The sequence below is a fragment of the Diabrotica virgifera genome, chromosome 2 (assembly GCF_917563875.1).
Source record: "Diabrotica virgifera virgifera chromosome 2, PGI_DIABVI_V3a".
Lineage (NCBI taxonomy): Eukaryota > Metazoa > Arthropoda > Insecta > Coleoptera > Chrysomelidae > Diabrotica > Diabrotica virgifera.
In genome coordinates, this window is record NC_065444.1 from 133,733,291 (window position 1) to 133,746,152 (window position 12,862).

Here is a 12,862-nt window from a genome sequence, read left to right on the forward strand (position 1 = left end):
AATTTTATTTGTGTCACGGTGACAGGAAAATACAGCGTGTTTTATATGTTCGTTCATGGGTACTCTTTCATTTTTCCGACTGTATATTATCACAAATATATTATTCTTATTGATAAAGATACCTATTACTTTATCCTTTTCTTTTCCATCCTCTGTCAGTTTTGTAACATAACTTATGGTAGGGGAGCCAAAGCGGGGATTTTTGCAGTTACTCGTGCACGTCAGATTATAACATGGGGCGAAACCTTGTACCCAGTAAATGTACCTCGACTATATATTGGCTTTTAATACAGGGGAGTTCTTTAAGGTAGGCGAGTCCGTAAAAAAATCTATCCTTACAAAAACTCGAAATCGTCAGATTATATTAAGGTAAGATAAGTATATGCAAAAGAGTGTATACTTATTTAAAAATCTGACGATTTAAGCGGGGCGTAAGGAAATGGGTCAGTCACAAAGTTTCACAAAAAAGCGAATATTTCGCAAAATTAACGTCAGGTCGAAAAACTAAAAAATACGTTTTCAATATTTTCAAAAATCTATCGAGTGATACCAAACACCCCTCGCGGAGAGGAGTGGGGGGTAAATTTAAAATTTTAAATACGAACCACGCGATATTTCGCGAAATGAACATCCGAGCGAAAAACTGAAAAATACACGTATTCAATATTTTGGAAAAAATCTATCGAATGTCCCCAAACACGACCCCCCCACGGAGGTGAGGTACTTTAAAATCTTAAATAGGTGCCCCCAATTTTTATTGCAGATTTCGATTCTTTACGTAAAAATAAGCAACTTTTATTCGAGGCATTTTTTCGAATTATGGATAGATGGCGCTAAAATCGGAAAAAACGATTGTTGGAAATGGAAAATTAAATTAAAAAATGGAAAGTCTACCACTTTATGGAAAACTTAAACTTTTTTTGATTTTAGGACCTCAACTGCAAATTTAGCATACTTTCCTTCCCTACTATTTCAAAATCATAACACATAAAACAATCTTATATCATAAATATATACACTCACCGGCACAATTAACCGCCCACCTTGTATTTCTTTCAATTGTCAATCTTGGACTAAATTTTATGAAAGAAACGGTGAAAATTACATTTGAAGAAAAGAAAACCATAAAAGTATTGAGAAAAAAGTCGTTTATCAAGGGATGATTAGCAAAAATCTAAGGTTTAAAAATCTTTGAAGAAAATTAAAACAAACATAATTTTGAAAATCCTAACCTAATTTAAAAAAAATATGAGTATTAATAATGGAAATCAATGGAAAAATTCCAATAGTTGGCTGTATACCATAGTTTAAAAAAAACTTATACAGAAGTAAAAACTTCAAGTTGTATAATGGTATAAAATCGTTTATTAAAAACTTCATAAAATGTCGTGCAAAACGTTTTCGTTCTAATTCAGAACATCTTCAGCGCATTCTGCTAAGTAGTTGAAACTAGCACACTAATTAAAGTGGTGGCATCATAATATATGGTTTACATGTTAGATTTAATAAAAATATGGTGAATACCAGTCGATGTTAAAAGATTAAAATCAGTACATGCTTAAAGGGCAACATGCTTCCCTGCTCGAAAAAGTAACTAGGTACTTGCCAGTTCAATGGGCAAAGACGAACCCACAGTTGGTCTTTGTTTCCTTCTGATTTGTTTAAAAGGGACATTTTTGAAAAGGAATCAACAAACAAACCGAATCAGAAATTTTTTCAGACGGGAGCGGTCTCACCACATGGACTATACGGACATAGAGAAAGCAAGGACAAGCAACTGGTTCAGGACTGAATTATAGTAGGTTCGTGGTAACGATGCACGGGACGCTTGAATTGTATCTGAAAGCTTTAATTTTTGGAAAAATTAAAAATAGTCTAAATAAATAGAAATAAAAATAAAAATTGACAGCGATATATCAGAGGATAGTAAGAAGATGGGAAGAAATGAAGAAGAAATATTAAAAAGTAAATAAAAAACGTTTCAAACTCCAACAAGAACTCAGTATAAGGAAGGAGAAAAATGAGATCTAATAGTTCAAATTCCAAAGAATCTAAAGACAAAAAGAAATACTGAACAATGTTAAGTATTTCTTTTTGTCTTTATGTCATAGAATCGGAGATAAAACACATATAAAATTAACAATGATAATTCAGAACATAATAAGACCCCGTTCTCATGACAAGCGCTTAACGCGCGTTTTAATGACCTAAAACGCACGTTAGCATGTGAACGTTCTCAGATAAAATGTATGTAGTTGTAATCGCGCGTTATCAAAACGCACGTTAAGTGCCTCTCATGTGAACGGGCTCTAAGTCCAAGTGTTAACAACGCTATGAATGATTTATTTCCAAGAAAAGTCATATGCATAATGATTGTGATGGTGGCCAAGATCAGTAGTAAAATTTCAAAACGACTTGTTAACCACCAACACTTAAAGTTACGACAAACGAAAAAATAAACATCCAGGAGGGAGAGGTAAAGGAAGCAGTACGAAAATTAAAAAATAGAAAATCTCCAGGAGAGGACAGAATATCGAACGAAATCCGAAAGTATGGAGGACAAGATCTGACTAAACAACTACTAAAACTAATACAAAAAATAATAGAACAAAACAGAATACCACAAGAATAGAGATCAAGCATCCTTGTTGTGAGAAATCTTGTAGTACAAATAAACTCATTTGTGGTTTTCTGTGCCACCCTGTCGATAGTGCATAGTGGCATGAATTGAATTTGCTTCTAAATACGAGTGGCCAGTTTCCATGAATTTTAAATAAATCATATCTATATGTAGTATTGTATTTACGGCATGTAATATTCAATTGTCAAATTTTTGTTGCGATTCTGACCCCTGCAACTATCGGAAAATGTGCTTACATGTTTGACAGTACTAGGAATAGGATGCAATTTCAGACGATTCTTTTCCTCCATTTGTTTAGTCCCAGATGTAAAAATGTCCGTCGATATATTGCAATAATCAAATATTGTAAAGTTATAGACAGAAAGTTTGGGTCTGTAGTAGATTTGAGCATCACCAGCATAGGGCATAGATAAAACTGCCCGCAAGTCAAATGGAACAGATCGAAATGTTACACCTTTGTCATCTATTGACCGTTTCTTATCATCACCCTTCATTTTAAGAAAGTCAGTTTCTCTCCCTTTTTATGATCTTGAAGGTCATTTTCTAAGGCGGAAGCATTTTTATAACTATTGCAGAGAAAACACTGATCGTTTTTTGGTTTAAACAAAATTTAATGGAAATTCTTAGCTATTGAAAAGACATCTGCATACATTTATAGTACACTTGGGTATATTATTCGCCTGGCCAAATTGTTCATAGAGTCAAAGATAATCGCAAGACAAGTAAAGCTTTTTAAAGTATTTTCTATAACAGTGACTTTCCATACGAGGAAAGGAATCGATGTGTTCCTAAGCTTTAACAATTATATTTGCATCTGTAGTATTAGGAGCCTTACGCCCTTTTCTTTTATCTGTCCCTACATAGGCTCCTGAATTTTATCTCCTGATCTTTAACTTAATACTCAAAGTCTTACAGAAAAACTTAGGAGATACTCTTTGATTTTCGTTATTTTCGTCCGGTAAGTAATAACACTTTGAATAATTTATAAGTTCTTTAGAGTTTTCCATCTGCAGTCCAACTTCTGTTCTTTTTAACTGCAACAGTTTATAACTTCTAGGACGTTTTTCCATTAGTGTTTTCGATAAAACATAAACAATAAATTCACTTGACACCAAAAAAAGAAAACTTTCAACAATAACCTCAAAAACGCACACCACACATGGTGCTAATGTTCCAGCCAGCTTGTTGATAGTGACACATTATTTAGTGCACAATTAATGCATGTCCCAGACATACAATATTCTGCCCTTAGTCTTTTGATATTGCTAAGAGTACAGATATTGTATATGGACATACAACAATTGTTCCCTTCATAATACATTTTGAGCTTAATTCACAGTTTGAAATGTCATTTAAGTATACCACACCAAATGCTTTAGGACATGCAATGTCTATGCAGGATGATAGACTGCTATGAGGTCATCAAGGTACAGTGAATAACTCAATAATGGAAAAAAGTGGACATACAATAAGTGTGATTTAAGCCATCGATATATACAGTGTGGGCCAAAGAAAACAGTCCACCTCGGTATTTGGCATTAGTTATTAGATTTTAAGGAAATGCCGAAACAGGTCGATAGTTGATCTAAGGGGGACACATTTTTAGGTATATACATCTGTCATTTGTCAGCCCCTCCCTTCCACTTCTCTCACCCCTTATTTTTAAATAGGAAATAGGGGTCGTGTGCTAGCTCATTTGAAAGGTTATTCAATTTTCTATTCAGTAATATTAACATTGACATAATTATTTATACAGGGTGTCCAAGAAAAATTAGTTTCAATTAAATTAATTGACACAAAAAGAAGAATGTATGTAATTTATTTAACTCAAAATACATTCTACTGCTGACAGAAAACATAAAATAATGTTTATTTGATAAATAAACATTGTTTGTTGCTTAAATTCAATATTCAACCTACCAAGAGACAGGTGGGTGGTAGCTTGAACATTGAAATTAAACGAAAAGCAATGTTTATTTATCAGAAATTTTTTTCTGTTTTGTGACAGCAATATAATGTATTTTGAATTAAATAATTAAATAAATTACATACATTCTTCTTTTTGTGTTAATTAATTTAATTAAAATATTTTTTTCTTGGACACCCGGTATAAATAATTATGTTAATGTTCATATTACTGAATAGAGAATTGAATAACCTTTTAAATGAGCTAGCACACGACCCCTATTCCCTATTTAAAAATAAGGGGTGGGGGAAGTGGAAGGGAGGGTGTTGACGAATGACAGATGTATGTACCGTAAAAATGTGTACCCTTAGTTCAAAAATCGACATGTTTCGGCATTTCCGTAAAATCTAATAACTACTGCTAAATATCGGGGGACTCTTTTCTTTGGCCCACACTGTATAATGAGGCAAGTTCAAGAGAAATCGTTATAATAAAGCAAACCGGCATGTTTCGTGAATCTTATCCATTTGTGATACTCAAGAGAGGTACCTCTAGAAAGAATTAAAACGATCGGAAACATCTACCTACCAGAATAACACAATAAAAGTAAAAGAAGAAGATGAACTTGAAACCCACTTGAAGCTGGCACTGAGATAAGAGAGGTAGATTCCATGAACTCTTTATTGTTCAACCTGATCATGGATGAAATAATAAATAAAGTAAGAACTAAAAAAGATACCAAATGCGGGAAAAACAAATTAAAATAATCTGCTATGCAGACGATACAATCATAGCCACCCACCTCATGGGCAGGGGGAGGGGCGTGTCCTTCCTAGCTTTTCGGGTGCTTTAAACTATAAATATTGTTATCCAAAGTATACAAAATGTAACGAGCAACATCTTCACGTCTGCTCCCCCCTAAGCAATTTTATATTGACGCCCATGGATTCAATACCTATCTCTCAAAGTGGAGATAATTTACAACGTATTTAATATAATCGCCAAACAATTTAACATGTTAATCTTCCCAAAAAAGACAAAATGCATGGTTATAACAGCAAATCCAATAAGATGTAAATTAGAGTTGGATGGTCAGATCATAGAACAAGGGATGTAGTTTAAATATCTAGGCATCACACTATCTATAACACACTTACAGCTACAGAAATCTCGAAACAGAAGTGGAAGATCAAGTGAATAGAGGAAACAGAGCCGCAATTTGCCTGAATGACACAATATGGAGAAATAAGAATATAGGAAAAGAAATAAAAGTCAGGATTTACAAAACAGTCATCAGACCAATAATGACATAGTTACGCGGCAGAAACACGACCTGACACAGAGAGGACAAAAAGATTGCTCGAAACAGCGGAGACGAAAACCTTTCGAAAAATCGATGGTAAGACACTATGGGACAGAGCTAGAAGTACAGATCTTCGATGGAGATGCAAGGTGGAGAACAATAATAACTGGGTAAAAAACAGAGGAGTAGAATGGAATGACCACATAAGCCGAATGATAACAAATAGAGTAATAAGGACAGCGAGAGACGGTTCCCCAATAGGAAAACGATGGAACGACAACTTACTGGAGGCACATTGAAAAAACAGACAGAGTCATGTCCATACAAAAAGACGACGAAGAAGAAGAATTGTTAACCCCATTTGAAATACTTAGGGGGTAAGGCAGGGAGACGCGCTGGCGTGTAAGCTTTTTAACAGAGCCGTAGACAAAGTCGTACATGATGCTAATTTGGAAGGAAAAACTTTCAATTGTTTTCGATTTTGTGAAATAGAAAATTAAGCACAATGTTTCCGACTGGCGTAGTATTCTTTTTCTCATGATCATCTTTCAGTGCGTCACAGTTTTTCGATTTCTTTCTAACGCATTAAATTGTATGTGACAGAAAAAAAGCCCGTCCTTGATTACAGACATTTACATTTATTCTAGTTATTTTAGTTGTCGATAGATGGCGCCATAATAAAAAAAATATTTTTTTTAATTAGATAATAATATTACAAATATAATCTGTATAATTTATTAGACTATACAAATCAAAGAAAATACCATTTTATAAATGCAAGAAACACATTTGATTTGTTTTTATTCCAAATTGAAAATAAAATGTGACAACTGTCAGATTTAACTAAAATGTCATGTTAGAATAAATGTCATAAATGTGTATTATCACGGACTTACCCTTTTTCCTATCATTTGTTTCGCACTGAAAAATGCTCATGAAAAGGACAATATATAGATATATCGTGATTATTGATACAAGGTACAGTTACGATCACTGAATAGTTTACACCTTAATTTTTATATTAAAATACTGTAAAGTTGCCGTGTCGTACGGATCTGATAAATGTCAAAGTCAAAAAATTTCAGAAAAGTCAATACTTGTCAAAAATTTCCCGTGTTGAAAAATAAAATAAATCGATATCAAACTCATAGAAAAAAGTGTTGTGTGATTTGATAGAATGCGATCTTACTCTTTAAAAAACATGACCCGTATTTCAGCGCCATCTCAGCTCCTGGTTAAATGGAAGGATACTACAAATCTGGCCTCCACATAAGTGGTCTGTAGCTTCGACATGATAGGTGTGAAATTTTAAACGTTCTTGTTGTTGATTGGATAGGAAGGGTGCCATAATCTAGCCTCCATGCTAGGTACATAGCCTCCATACGGTACTTCCAATATTTAATATTTTATTCAAGTGGACAATAAAGGTAAAACACAAACAACTTTTGTTTCTTACTTATTTATTTATAAAATAATGTGACATTTTACATAGAAATATGAGTATTTAATTTGGATTAAATAAATGTTTACTTGTTGAACTTTTCCATCGTCTGCACACAACAGCTGAACGGAGCCATTAGACCTAACAACAAAACGCGAAATAAAGTGTGTATTTTAAAACTGTTGGATAAACAGTACCTACAATCAGAAAATCTCTACCTTACAATCAGAAAACTTACCTTTAAAAAGGTACTCGATTACAAAATATCAAAAAACACGACTGAATATCAGCTTTTTATGGTGACACAAACCCATCACATAACCGACCATATAAAATAACTGAACGACAACGAACGAACGAACACGAACACTGAACACAGATTCACAGATAGCGCAGGATTTGACAAAAGTCATGTTCCACCAATCAGAATGCCGACATCAGCGCCTCTGACAAAATGGAAGGAAAATAAATACGATTACATATTTTTTATTAGAGTGCGCGGGGCATGATCAAACTCTTTCAAAGAAACTTCTTTGTATACTTTCCATTTTGTTAATTTTTTTTATTTAGCTTAATGCCTCGACAACTAATAGACCAATAAGGATCTGTGAAAAAACGTCTATTTTTGGATGTGAAAGGTGGCATTCGGATTTTTGCAGATAAAGTTAGGTGACACCTTCAGTAATAATAATTGACTTATGCTCCTTCTCAAATATGCCCGGAACATTAATAAAAAAATTAAAATATTTAAAAATTTCGAAAAACGTCGATTTTTTTCTGCTTTCTTTGCTTATAACTTTAAAAGGATTCGTTTTGGAACAAATTCGTAGAGAAATAAAATAAAGATAATTGAATTTTGTATGATATACGACTGGTCAAAAATGTCTTAACGTATTACCTTTTCTGCAATATAGCAATAAATACAAAATAAAGGGGAAAAAAATGGGCCTGTTGTTATTCAATGTTTTTAACCACTTTGGTGGCACTTAGAACCTTAGTAATTCGCTTAGAAAATTCTTTGTAACATACTTAAACCGTGTACAAAATTTCATTAAAATCGACTTAATAGATTTTGCATAATAAATTTGCAATCTAAATGTTTTTAAAAAAGTTCAAATTTTTTAAAATCTTTCTGAACAAAAAGTAGACCATTTAGAAATTGTCTAATTTTTTTTACATATAAAGAGCTGCTCTACCTATCTAATACACTTTACAGAATTAAAATCGGATTATTTAAGGGGCCTCAGCAATGTTTTAAACTTATAAACGTGGAGTGCTTCTTTATATGTAAAAAAATTGACAAATCTTTGTATGGTCTAGTTTTTGTTGTGCAAGATTTTAAAAAATTTTAATTTAAAAAAAAAAGTTTAGATTGCAAAATTATTATTCAAAATCTAGTAAGTCAATTTTAATGAAATTTGGCGTACGGTTTTAGCACATTACTTTATAAGCGAATTAGGAAGGTTCCAAGTGTAACCTAAGTGATGGAAAATCATTGAATAAAGACAGGCTTGTTTTGGCCCCTTATTTTATTTTTATTGCTATTTTGCAGCAAGGGTGATAAATTAAGGCATTTTTAACTAATCGCATCTGATAGAAAATTTAATTATCTTTGTTTTATTCCTATACGACTTTGTTCCAAAATAAATCGTTTTAAAGTTATAAGCAAAAAAAGTAGAAAAGAAAACGAAATTTTTTGAAATTTTTAAATATTTTATTTTTTTATTAATGTTCCGGGCATATTTGAGAAGGAGCATAAATCAATTATTATTAACGAAGTTATCACCTAACTTTATCCGCAAAAATCTGAATGCCACCTCTCACATCCATCTAAAAACAGATCCTTACTGGTCTATAATGGCCCTTGGCATTTTTGTTAAATTTTGTAAAATATATTTATATTATTTTGATTTTTTAATTTTAATCAACCTATTCCAGGTACACCACTGGTAACGTAACTTTGACGTAAAAGGTGCGTTTAAACGAGGTGAAATTTAAAAAAATTGGCTCCTAGATACGTAAGCCTGTAAACTATTCAATGATCGTAACTGTACATCCTGAAGTGATTCCAGTAGAAAAATAGACTCGTATGAAAATTGGCCAATTCAAAACAGATCCCGCCTGGAGTATTTAGGTTTTCGGCACTGTCAGTGCACGGTGTCATCTGCATTCAAAATTACTTATTTTAGTCCAGCAACCGAAGCTTTCACCTCGCAATTTTTACAGAATGGATCGATTTGTTTGAAAATTTGAGAATAAGTAGTGGATAGTCCAAGGATCAAAATCTATATGATGCCGAAAGACGCTTTTACCATGGGGGTGGTTGGCACCCCATCTCAGGGGTGGAAATTTCAGGGCAGTAATCATTCAAGGGAGGAAAAGACACTTTACTCCTATGTTATACATATGGTTTTTCCACCTTCCTCAAATAACAAGTAATTTTTTCATTTTTACTTAATTTATTTATGTAACTAACCAACAAAATTTATTAGAACTAAAACTAAGAAGTATGTACAATATAACTGTCAACTGTCAAATATAAGTCAAATTATTAATGTAAACATTGTTAAATCAAAATAACAATTTACTGTTTTTTACCATTCTGCAAAATATAGGGTGTTTTATAAATAAACGTTAAAATGTATAGATACTTCGTAATAGAAAATAGATATTGTACAGGGCGTCAATAAGTTATATTTCATGAATGAAATACCATGACGTCACTTTTACTTTTCCTCCCTAGGGAGGAAAAATATTTTCCTCCCTAGGGAGGAAAAGTACAACTTTGCTCCCTACAATCAGGTACGGAAAAGTATACTTTCGGTAGAGGTAGGTGGAAAAAAGTATTGAATTAGCGAACGTCATCGCGACCGTCATCGCTTCGGCAAAATAAATTTTTAAAGTGAAAACTTCTTTTTGGGACGTTGTGCACTTTTTAGATGGGGAAGAAATATCGAATTAGCGACCGTCATCGTTCGGCGAAATAAATTTTTGAAGTGAAAACTTCTTTAGGGACGTTGTGCACTTTTTGGATGGGGAAAAATTATTAAATTTGGATGTGGAGAAAATAATAAATAAGCGACCGTCATCGCTTCTACGAAATAAACATTTGAAGTGAAAACTTCTTCAAGGACGTTGTGCTCTTTTTGAACGGAAAATAGTATTAAATTATCGACCGTCATCGCGACCATCATCGCTTCGATGAAATTAATTTTTGAAGTGAAAACTTATTGAGGGATGTTGTGCACTTTTTGGATGGGGGAAAAGTATTGAATTAGGGACCGTCATCGCTTCGACGAAATAAATATTTGAAGTGAAACTTCTTAAGGGACGTTGTGCACTTTTTCGATGGAAAAAAGTATTAAATTAGCGACCTTCATCGCTTCGACGAAATAAATTTTGAAGTGAAAACTTCTTTAGGAACGTTGTGCACTTTTTGGATGGGGGAAAAGTATTGAATTAGGGACCGTCATCGCTTCGACGGAATAAATATTTGAATTGAAACTTCTTTAGGGACGTTGTGCACTTTTTCAATGGAAAACAGTATTAAATTAGCGACCGTCATCGCTTCGACGAAATAAATTTTTGAAGTGAAAACTTCTTTAGGGACGTTGTGCACTTTTTGGATGGGGGAAAAGTATTGAATTAGGAACCGCAATCGCTTCGACGAAATAAATATTTTTGAAGTGAAACTTCTTTAGGGACGTTGTGCACTTTTTCGATGTAAAAAAGTATTAAAATAGCGACCATCATCGCTTCGACGAAATGAATATTTGAAGGGGAAACTTCTTGATGGACGTTGTGCCCTTTTTGGATGGGGAAAAAGTATTAAATTAGCGACCGTTATCGCTTCGACGAAATAAATTTTTGAATTGAAAATTTCTTTAGGGACGTTGTGCACTTTTTGGATGGGGAAAAAGTATTGAATTTGCGACCGTCATCACTGAAATAAATTTTTTACATATATAAATAATGTGTATGTATACATAAATAGCACAGGGCATACGCATCGCGTATATCGTATATGATATAGGTATAGCACTTCTTTTAGGATGGGGTAAAAGAATTGAGCTTGTAATTTATATACTATAAGAAGTTTTCACTTCTGTCGGCACTCCCACGAGTGCCTTCAATTTTTTTTTTTATTTTTGGTATTGTTTTAATAAACATTTTTGGAAAGTAGTAAGTTAAAATTAGTTTAATCTTTAAATAAAATACAAATAACCTGTTGAAAGTATATTTATTTCGTTGAAATCATATAATAGAAGTATAACTTCTTACGTGCGTATAAAGTACACACACATTCTTTTTTTTTTTCAAACTAATCATTCTAAGCCAGTCAAACTTTTAGAATCAATTAATAATACATAAATAAAGAAGACTGAGTAAGGATAATGACTAAAAACACTGCTAACTTACATTATTATGCTTCCAAGTGTATTTCTCCTTTTTTTTTCAAAAAAATATATTGATTTTTTAACCATAACTTTTTATTTTTTATCTTAGAAAGTTTGGTAAAAAATAATTTTGTAGGTTTTTAAAAGATCTATAAGCCTATTAATATTAGATCTTTTTAAAATCCCTAGTCGCAAATAGGGGTTGGGTTAGTCGACTTTGAAGGGGTTGGTAAAGGTGGTTTTTGCATGTTATTACAAGTTTTTATTGTTAAATTGTTAATAGCTCACTATATTTTTGCCATAGAAAAAATTTTTGCAAACCAGGTTCCTGGGAATTAAATAAGTTACAATTTCTTATTTAAACATTTTTTCGCATCTCTGATGCTAATCTTTCTTTTCTATTCTGAAGAAAAGGCCATTTTTTTCCAAACTACAAAAATTCGTTATTCGCTTGTAACTCCATCTTTTTAAAAACTAATCATTCTAAAGCGGTCAAACTTCTAGAACTTATTAATACTTAATACATAAACAAAGGAGACCAAATAAGGTCAATGAATAATTTTAATTAGGGTGGTGATTGGGGGGTTGCTTTCGATCACTTTTTCGCTGAAAAAATAGGGACGGACATTCTTTTCAGTATAAGTCACTTAATTTTTGAGCTAGACACTTTTTTATATCTGGAGATAGATATTTTTAAATAGACTGTTTCACGATAAAGAAATAAGACACGTGAATGCAAGGAATGGAAGGACTGCAAGGTAATGGTTAGTGAGACAGTAAGCCAACAACATAAGCTGCTTGTTCTGGACATTGAAGTAAAAAGGGAAGGTAAACCAAAATATCGGAGAGGACCACAAAAAATCAAGTGGTGGATGCTAAAAGATGAGAAGGAAAGCCTATTCAGGGAAAGAATAGTAGACAAAATATGTTGGAACACGAAAGGAAGCCCTAATACAATTTGGAGAAAAATGGCCAGTAGTATTAGAGAGACTGCTATTGAAATCCTTGGGAAAACTTCAGGAAAAAAGTTGAAGGATAAAGAGACTTGGTGGTGGTCAAACGAAGTACAAGGAAAAATAAAAGAGAAGGGAAAATTATATAAAAAGTGGCAAGAAACCAGATCCGACACAGATCTTCCAAACTATATGGTGGCGAAAAAGGCAGCGAAAGTAGC

At 32.9% G+C, this 12,862-nt stretch overlaps 1 protein-coding gene and 1 long non-coding RNA gene across 7 annotated transcripts in view; one reads left to right on the top strand and one right to left on the bottom strand.

Moving 5' to 3' along the window:
- The window catches only part of LOC114336460 (diacylglycerol kinase theta), a 338,858-nt gene that overhangs the window by 65,881 nt on the left and 260,115 nt on the right, over window positions 1-12,862 (top strand). The window lies entirely within an intron of this gene.
- On the bottom strand, window positions 7,294-7,793 carry LOC126879632 (uncharacterized). The gene is made up of 2 exons (XR_007696165.1): window positions 7,530-7,793; window positions 7,294-7,432 (listed from the first exon to the last, which is right to left on the bottom strand). It is a non-coding gene; the product is annotated as an uncharacterized LOC126879632 (long non-coding RNA).